The sequence below is a fragment of the Rattus norvegicus genome, chromosome 13 (genome assembly GCF_021556685.1).
Source record: "Rattus norvegicus strain SHRSP/BbbUtx chromosome 13, alternate assembly SHRSP_T2T, whole genome shotgun sequence".
In the NCBI taxonomy this organism is placed as follows: domain Eukaryota; kingdom Metazoa; phylum Chordata; class Mammalia; order Rodentia; family Muridae; genus Rattus; species Rattus norvegicus.
Window position 1 is genome coordinate 15,011,273 of NC_141546.1, and position 10,179 is coordinate 15,021,451.

General features: G+C 41.2%; 1 pseudogene; it reads left to right on the forward strand.

The window, feature by feature from the left end:
* The first annotated feature begins 5,027 nt into the window (after nt 1-5,027).
* On the forward strand, nt 5,028-5,624 carry Josd1-ps1 (Josephin domain containing 1, pseudogene 1; annotated as a pseudogene).
* Nucleotides 5,625-10,179: the final 4,555 nt, after the last annotated feature.

Consider the following 10,179-nt stretch of genomic DNA (forward strand, 5'->3'; position numbering starts at 1 on the left):
CTACACAAAAGAGAAACAAGCCGAGAAAGAAAATAGGGAAACGACACCCTTCATAATAGACCCAAATAATATAAAGTACCTCGGTGTGACTTTAACCAAGCAAGTAAAAGATTTGTACAATAAGAACTTCAAGACTCTGAAGAAAGAAATTGAAGAAGTCCTAAGAAGATGGAAAGATCTCCCATGCTCATGGATTGGCAGGATTAATATAGTAAAAATGGCCATTTTACCAAAAGCGATCTACAGATAAAATGCAATCCCCATCAAAATACCAATCCAATTCTTCAAAGAGTTAGACAGAACAATTTGCAAATTCATCTGGAATAACAAAAAACCCAGGATAGCTAAAATTATCCTCAACAGTAAAAGGACTTCAGGGGGAATGACTATCCCTGAACTCAGGCAGTATTACAGAGCAATAGTGATAAAAACTGCATGGTATTGGTACAGAGACAGACAGATAGACCAATGGAACAGAATTAAAGGCCCAGAAATGAACCCACACACCTATGGGCACTTGATTTTTGACAATGAGCCAAAACCATCCAATGGAAAAAAGATAGCATTTTCAGCAAATGGTGCTGGTTCAACTGGAGGTCAACATGTAGAAGAATGCAGATCAATCCATGCTTATCACCCTGTACAAAGCTTAAGTCCAAGTGGATCAAGGACCTCCACATCAAACCAGATACACTCAAACTAATAGAAGAAAAACTAGGGCAGCATCCCGAACACATGGGCACTGGAAAACATTTCCTGAACAAAACACCAATGGCTTATGCTCTAAGATCAAGAATCGACAAATGGGATCTCATAAAACTGCAAAGCTTCTGTAAGGCAAAGGACACTGTGGTTAGGACAAAACGGCAACCGACAGATTGGGAAAAGATCTTTACCAATCCTACAACTGATAGAGGCCTTATATCCAAAATATACAAAGAACTCAAGAAGTTAGACCGCAGGGAGACAAATAACCCTATTAAAAAATGGGGTTCAGAGCTAAACAAAGAATTCACAGCTGACGAATGCCGAATGGCTGAGAAACACCTAAAGAAATGTTCAACGTCTTTAGTCATAAGGGAAATGCAAATCAAAACCACCCTGAGATTTCACCTCACACCAGTGAGAATGGCTAAGGTCAAAAACTCTGGTGACAGCAGATGCTGGCAAGGATGTGGAGAAAGAGGAACACTCCTCCATTGTTGGTGGGATTGCAGACTGGTACAATCATTCTGGAAATCAGTCTGGAGGTTCCTCAAAAAATTGAACATTGAACTGCCTGAGGATCCAGCTATACCACTCTTGGGCATATACGCACAAGATGCCCCAACATATAAAAAAGACACGTGCTCCACTATGTTCATCCCAGCCCTATTTATAATAGCCAGAAGCTGGGAAGAACCCAGATGCCCTTCAACAGAGGAATGGATACAGAAAATGTGGTACATCTACACAATGGAATATTACTCAGCTATCAAAAACAATGACCTTATGAAATTCGTAGGCAAATGGTCAGAACTGGAAAATATCATCCTGTGTGAGGTAACCCAATCACAGAAAAACACACATGGTATGCACTCATTGATAAGTGGCTCTTAGCCCAAATGCTTGAATTATCCTAGATGCCTAGAACAAATGAAACTCAAGATGGATGATCAAATTGTGAATGCTTCACTCCTTCTTTAAAAGGTGAACAAGAATACCCTTGACAGGGAATAGAGAGGCAAAGATTAAAACAGACACAGAAGGAACACCCATTCAGAGCCTGCCCCACATGTGGCCCATGCATATACAGCCACCCAATTAGACAGGATGGATGAAGCAAAGAACTGTAGGCCTACAGGAGCCGGATGTAGATCTCTCCCGAGAGACACAGCCAGAATACAGCAAACACAGAGGCGTATGCCAGCAGCAAACCACTGAATTGAGAATAGGACCCCCGTTGAAGGAATCAGGGAAAGAACTGGAAGAGCTTGAAGGGGCTCAAGACTCCATATGTACAACAATGCCAAGCAACCAGAGCTTCCAGGGACTAAGCCACTACGTAAAGACTATACATGGACTGACCCTGGACTTTGACCTCAAAGGTAGCAATGAATATCCCAGTAAGAGCACCAGAGGAAGGTGAAGCCCTGGGTCCTGCTAAGACTGAACCCCCAGTGAACTAGATTGTTGGGGGGAGGGCGGCAAGTGGGGGAGGATGGGGAGGGAAACACCCATAAAGAAGGGGAGGGGGGAGGGGGATGTTTGCCCGGAACCCGGGCAAGGGAATAACACTCGAAATGTATATAATACTCAAGTTAATAAAAAAAAAATAAAAATAAAACAGGAAAAAAAGAAGAGGATTGCACCCATTCTGACAATCATGAAGATCTCAGTTCAAACTCAGAACCTATATTCAAATGAAACAAAAATAAGTGTGGTAGTACATCCCTGTCAACTCAATTCTGAGGAAGCAGAAACAGAAGATCCACAAGCCTCATTGGCCAACTAGTGTTGTCTGCTGACAAGCTCCAAGCCAGGTAAAAGACCCAATCTGCAAAGAAAACGTGAGGTGGATGACTTATGAGGAAAGGTAAAGCAAAGGTTGATCTCTAGCTTCTACACACATATTCAAATATGCACATATATGTACCTATATGCATTGTTAAGAGCACAAAGTTTCATGCACCCACAGATTGCTTAGCAATCTAGGAGACTATTAAGTATCCAAGATTTTCCTTGCAGTGGAATAGTCCTGTATTTCTACAGGAAATCTGGGAACTGGAGGTATTTTACTTTCTTGTCCAGGTCATATCACTCTTCTTCGAACAGGACCAGAGATGGCTGTTATTATAAATGTCCTTTCATTATGAATATAAATGGGGGATCCCCCAAGCTCCCATAAATGTGACTGAAGGTGTCTAATACCCAAATGACTGCTATGCTGTCTGTATAAATAAGGCTATATCTGATATTTTTTAAGCTCCTAAGCTAATATGTGGAGCCCATCTCAAGAACCCAGGTTCTGGAAAGAAAAGTTATATTTTGATGTAATTTTTTCCTCCTAGTGCATAGGATATTATGTTATGTCAGGAAACTTTTTTGCCAAATTTTACTGTGCTTAAATATGCTAGAAATTAACTGACTAACATCAGATTTCAAAAGTTTAATCCAGCCAAAATCAAACTGAAATGAGTATTATTTTCACTTCTCTGCATATCAGAACTTCCTCAATGCATATGCACAAAGTATATAATAACAAATAATGTAAGTAAATATTGTGTGTCTTTCAAAAAGCATTTCACATGGCACAGTTCATCTGCACAGTGACTTATAAGACAGTAAGGAACCCCTTGGTTTCTTCACATTCTCATTTAAAGTAGGTAGGGATAGTTAAAGTATGTACTGCTGCAAGGGAGACTCCACGTGTGCAAAGAAAGCACTTAGTGGAAGAGCAACACACCACATGCTTGCAACACCTGGCAAGAACTGCTGGTGTCAGTGTTGCTGACAGTAATGGCTAAAAGGACATCAATGTGTTCACCATTCCCACAGTTTGTTTTGAGCACTGGATGCTTTCCACTGTAAAATACAGATCTGCAAGGCAAAGTTTGTATTCCTCAAAGATATGACTTGTTGTGCAATGCTGTTTCCCTGGCTTGGGGTTGAGGGAGCATGCAGTGGGCAGAGTATCGCCAGAGGATCTGCTTGCTGCATGGACTGATGACATCCAGCTCTTTCTTGCCATTCTCCTTGTCTGCTTTGGTTGTCTAATACATCTGTAAAGTTAGCAGCAACTTGGCAAACATAAAGCTTGGGGTTGTCTCCTCTCTCCCAGTGCACCAGCTGTTCATGTTATAAGTGTGGCCAAATACTTGACAAGAGGCAATTTAGTGGAGAAAGGGTTTTTCCTACCTCATGGTTTGATAGGATCATCACATCAAAACAGCTAGATTAAAAGTTCAGCTTGTCACATTGCATCAAGAGTCAGGAAGAAAAGAGGAAACACGAATGTGAATCAGATCTGTAATGGTTTCCCTTTGTTATCAACTTGATTATATTTGTAATAAACTATAATTCCAAAGTGGAGGGCACACCTGAGAGAGTTATTATGCTTGGCCTGAAGCCAGTGAATACCCTGATAGTATACCCGATAGTATAGAATTTTGAGGTGGAAAGACAATACACCTTTGATCCAGATCATGATGTGGAAAGACATGTCTTTAATGTAGGCCACACCTGATCAAGGCCTATATAATGACATGGAAGTAGGAAGGTTTAGTTATTTGCCTTCACATGGCACCTTGCTAGCTCATCCATTTCTTTATTGGCATTGGAGCCTACTTCTTTGGAATTCCAGTATACAAAAAAAAAAAAAAAAAAAAAGGACCTAAAATACCCACCCTTGTGGGAATGTGTGACTGATAGATTCTTGGATTTTTTTCCATTTACTGCTAGTCATTGTTGGATTAGTTTGACTGTAGTCTGTAAGTCATTACAATACAATTTCTTTATATAGAGAGATTCGGTTCATAAATTCTGAGGTTTTAGAGAACCCTGATTAATACAAGCTACAATCCTTATGTAGAACTACCTGTGCTGTAATTCCTTCTGTATATTCTTCTGTCACCCACTTCCAAAAGATTTCATACTCTTCCAAAATGGGACCATCAGCTCAGAATCAAGTAATAAAACATGTGGCCCAAAGCGATAAATGTCTCAAACATGGTATCAAGACTGAAGGCCAGGTATGAGAATTAAAGAAGAGGTGAATTGCTAACTTATTTACCTAGAACTATGGCTCTATAAGCAGTAGGAAGGAAGAGAAGAAATGTGTGTGTGTGTGTGTGTGTGTGTGTGTGTGTGTGTGTGTGTGTGTGTGTGTGTGTTTTGACCCTTTTGATTCTAACATTTCCTCTCAGTGACAAAGCATAAATCATGGACACCAAAGATTAGGTGAACCTCGGGAATCTGAACACCCAGAACCAAGACTCCTAGAAAGGAGTTTTTATTGGCTCTGCCTGAAACCTAAATCAAAAAAAAAAATGAGTTGCATGCCATGGAAAGGAGACAAGGCCAAATCTGAATCCTAGGAGCTTCCCCAGACAGTACCTTACAAATCTACCATGAGAAGCAGCTCAGGGAGCTCTGTGCCCTTCCTGCTTTCAACAATATCTTCCAGGACAACAACCCCTTCATGCTGGAAATGCTGCGGGAGTTTGTCCAGAGGTTATCTCCAAACACTATGGTGAAGTCCCATGCTAGGAAATGGGAACTATGATGTGAATGGCATTATGATAGAACTTCAAAAATAAGGCTATGAAGCTTATTCCTGGGTCAAGCCCAGTGATGTGGGTGTCATTGTTCTTACTAACTTCATGGACTTCATCATAAAACTGCCCTCCAGCCTATGCAAGAGTCCACTCAAGTTGCTTCTTAAAAGGGAGCACTGGATCTGTGTTCGTGGAGTTAAAGGGGTGTACTAGAACCTTGACTCCAAACTCAAGATGCTAAAGCAGAATTGGAGGCAAGAGTGAGCACAGAAATTTTTTAAAATACCATTTGTGGGGTAAAACTGTGAACTACTACTGGTAGTATAGGAAGAATTGGAAGCCCATCAGAGCTAGAGGACTGACATGTGACAGTTCTGCACGATCCTCTTTGCCTCCACTCTCCAGACCTCTTTGATGTGTTGTGGCGTCTACAGTTCACTTCCCCAAATATCTCATTGGGTTTTCTCTTCAGATTTGCCAGTGCAATAGAAGAGATGTGTGAACTGTCACAGCAGTCTGTGCCTGGGGGAAGAAGGTAGGAACTTTGAACACTTAGAGCAAGTAGCATAGTCACTGGTGACACTTCACTCTAATTATGTATGTCCCTATTATTTCAATACATTGACTTTGGGGGCCTGCTCTGGGGCAAAAATAAAAAACAATGAACAGGGATAGTACTCATAGTTTGCCCATATCAGAAAAATCAGGAACACCGACATCAAATTCCATAGTTTAGGACAGTGAGGAAACTGCCATGAATGTAAGCTTTAGGGTTTGAGACCAGTCAGCATGTCTTGAACTCCAGAGCTGTGGCAGCAGTCTCAGTTTGGTTGTATGCATTGAGCTAGAGCCTCCGGGCTTGACATCTGGTATTGTTTCTTAAATAAACAGGGTTGGCTCGACCTACCTCAAGTAGTTCTCCTGTAATTTTGGAAAATGAGTGGAAGTAAGTACCATACCCTCATACCAATGTGTTTGCAGTGGCCTTCAAGGCAGGTGACCTGGCCAGCCCTTACTATACATGTTCTTTGCAGGTCTGCGAGCTGCCCACTGGCCTTCTTCTCCCTTGACAGCAGAACTACCTGTGGCTTGCATATTAATCCTGAGGAATCTCTTTGCAGTGAAGCGGGGACTGTCTCCCCACTGGAATGCATGCTTACACTGGCACTTTTTCTGCACATGTATATTCAATCCAACAAAGTCAATTTTTTTTATTCAAGTAGCAGAGGCCTCAAGTGGCTACTGCATTATGCTCAGCCATGGTCATCTGCACCATTTTCTACACCTGGTCTGCTTGGCACCATGGGGAACTCTGGACCTGCACAATGGCATTTCAATCACTACCAGTTATAAGTTACAGCCGAAAGTAAAAGATCGGTACAATAAGAACTTCAAGACTCTGAAGAAAGAAATTGAAGAAGACCTCAGAAGATGGAAAGATCTCCCATGCTCATGGATTGGCAGGATTAATATAGTAAAAAAAATGGCCAATTAACAAAAGCGATCTACAGATTCAATGCAATCCCCATCAAAATACCAATCCATTTCTTCAAAGAGTTAGACAGAAAAATTTGCAAATTCATCTGGAATAACAAAAAACCCAGGATAGCTAAAATTATCCTCAACAATAAAAGGACTTCAGGGGGAATCACTATCCCTGAACTCAAACAGTATTACAGAGCAATAGTGATAAAAACTGCATGGTATTGGTACAGAGACAGACAGATAGACCAATGGAACAGAACTGAAGACCCAGAAATGAACCCACACACCTATGGGCACTTGATTTTTGACAAAGGAACCAAAACCATCAAATGGAAAAAAGATAGCATTTTCAGCAAATGGTGCTGGTTCAACTGGAGGTCAACATGTAGAAGAATGCAGATCGATCCATGCTTATCACCCTGTACAATGCTTAAGTCCAAGTGGATCAAGGACCTCCACATCAAACCAGATACACTCAAAAGAAATAGAAGAAAAACTAGGGCAGCATCTGGAACACATGGGCACTGGAAAAAATTTCCTGAACAAAACACCAATGGCTTATACTCTAAGATCAAGAATCGACAAATGGGATCTCATAAAACTGCAAAGCTTCTGTAAGGCATAGGACACTGTGGTTAGGACAAAACGGCAACCGACAGATTGGGAAAAGATCCTTACCAATCCTACAACAGATAGAGGCCTTATATCCAAAATATACAAAGAACTCAAGAAGTTAGACCGCAGGGAGACAAATAACCCTATTAAAAATGGGGTTCAGAGCTAAACAAAGAATTCACAGCTGAGGAATGCCGAATGGCTGAGAAACACCTAAAGAAATGTTCAACATCTTTAGTCATAAGGGAAATGCAAATCAAAACAACCCTGAGATTTCACCTCACACCAGTGAGAATGGCTAAGATCAAAAACTAAGGTGACAGCAAATGCTGGTGAGGATGTAGAGAAAGAAGAATACTCCTCCATTGTTGGTGGGATTGCAGACTGGTACAACCATTGTGGAAATCAGTCTGGAGGTTCCTCAAAAAATTGAACATTGAACTACCTGAGGATCCAGCTATACCTCTGTTGGGCATATACCCAAAAGATGCCCCAACATATAAAAAAGACACGTGCTCCACTATGTTCATCCCAGCCTTATTTGTAATAGTCAGAAGCTGGAAAGAACCCAGATGCCCTTCAACAGAGGAATGGATACAGAAAATGTGGTACATCTACACAGTGGAATATTAGTCAGCTATCAATAACAACGGCTTTATGAAATTCGTAGGCAAATGGTTGGAACTGGAAAATATCATCCTGAGTGAGCTAACCCAATCACAGAAAGACATACATGGTATGCACTCACTGATAAGTGGCTATTAGCCCAAATGCTTTAATTATCCTAGATGCCTAGAACAAATGAAACTCAAGACTGATGATCAAAATGTGAAAGCTTCACTCCTTCTCTAAAAGGGGAACAAGAATACCCGTGGCAGGGAATAGAGAGGCAAAGATTAAAACAGAGACTGAAGGAACACCCATTCAGAGCCTGCCCCACATGTGGCCCATACATATACAGCCACCCAATTAGACAAAATGGATGAAGCAAAGAAGTGCAGACCGACAGGAGCCGGATGTAGATCGCTCCTGAGAGACACAGCCAGAATACAGCAAATACAGAGGCGAATGCCAGCAGCAAACCACTGAACTGAGAATAGGACCCCATTGAAGGAATCAGAGAAAGAACTGGAAGAGCTCAAAGGGGCTCGAGACCCCTTATGAACAACAATGCCAAGCAACCAGAGCTTCCAGGGACTAAGCCACTACCTAAAGACTATACATGGACTGACCCTGGACTCTGACCTCATAAGTAGCAATGAATATCCTAGTAAGAGCACCAGTGGAAGGGGAAGCCCTGTGTCCTGCTAAGACTGACCCCCCAGTGAACTAGATTGTTGGGGGGAGGGCGGCAATGGGGGGAGGGTGGGGAGGGGAACACCCATAAAGAAGGGGAGGGGGAGGGATTAGGGGGATGTTTGCCTGGAAACTGGGAAATGGAATAATACTCAAAATGTAAATAAGAAATACTGAAGTTAATAAAAAAAAAAAAAGTTACAGCCGAACCTGCTGATTGTCACAAGCAGGACCTTGGGTCCATTGGCATTGTCGGTAATAGTAAGCCATTTGTTGAGAAGAGGAGACACCTCCCAACAGATATGCTTTGGCCTGTGCAAATGCCACTGCAAACAAATCTCATCCACATAGAGTCCATTACTTAGTGGGATGTGCAAAGACACTAACGCATTTCATCAGGGATGGATCTGTTCATATACAATTTTGGTGCTTAGGAACAGGGACACATGTTGATGCCAAAGGGCAAAAAAGTCCCATTCCTTTTAAAGAAGGGGCTTCCTGACCCTGAGGCCCTGCAAGGAGCAACCCTAGGTTTGGTTCATTCACTTTTTCTGTTGGCCTTGTGATGGGTTTGTTTACAAAGATGTGTTTTGTTTAACCAAATATTAAAACTGAAAAGCTGAACACACATACATACACACACACACACACACACACACACACACACACACACACAAGCAATGGAGAGGATATGAGTAAAAGAAGCACCCTGGTAAAGGAAATAAAAGCTAATTGTCAGATTTCCTTTGAAGAAAGACAAATTATGTTGGCAAATTTTATCAGAATATATGAATGCAATTAATTGCTACAAAGAATAATTTTCCACCAATGCAAATATCTATTCTTTCTGTTTTCATATTATTGCTGGAAGCTTGGGATTTAGTATCTCTAATCTGAAAATCCAAAATCTGAAATGGGGAACTCTACCTTTAAAAGAGTGAATGAATTTCTTGAGAATCCTGTCTGTTCCTAAAAGAGAATCTGGCTTCACAATCTGAGATTCTGCTTGAATGTCTCTTTTGAAAATGCTTCTGTCATGATATAATGTTCCACGATGTGATGCAGCCATATATTCCTCAGAGACAGAACTGAAACACAAACATATGTGCATATGTGTGCAAATTAGCACATTCCATTTCTCCAGGAGGTAATCAAAGATAAACTGAAAAACAAGAAACATATGTAGTGCTTGCCATTTAAGCATGAGGAATGGAGTTCTATGTCCAGAATGTTTTTAATGAACCCTGACAAACTGATACTCACTTGTAATCCTAGCACTATTCAGGTAAATATAGGAAGATGCCTGGTGTTTACTGCCCAGAAAATGTTAACTAATTTTGCTAAAGAGTTGAAGTAAGAAATCTTGTCTCGAAAAACCCAAGTTGTCCTTAGGAACAACACTTGAGGCTGACCTCTGGCCTCCAGACACATACACACACACAAACACACACACACACACACACACACACACACACACACACCATACAAATGCACATGTACATCTAAATATATACATAATCTCACACAA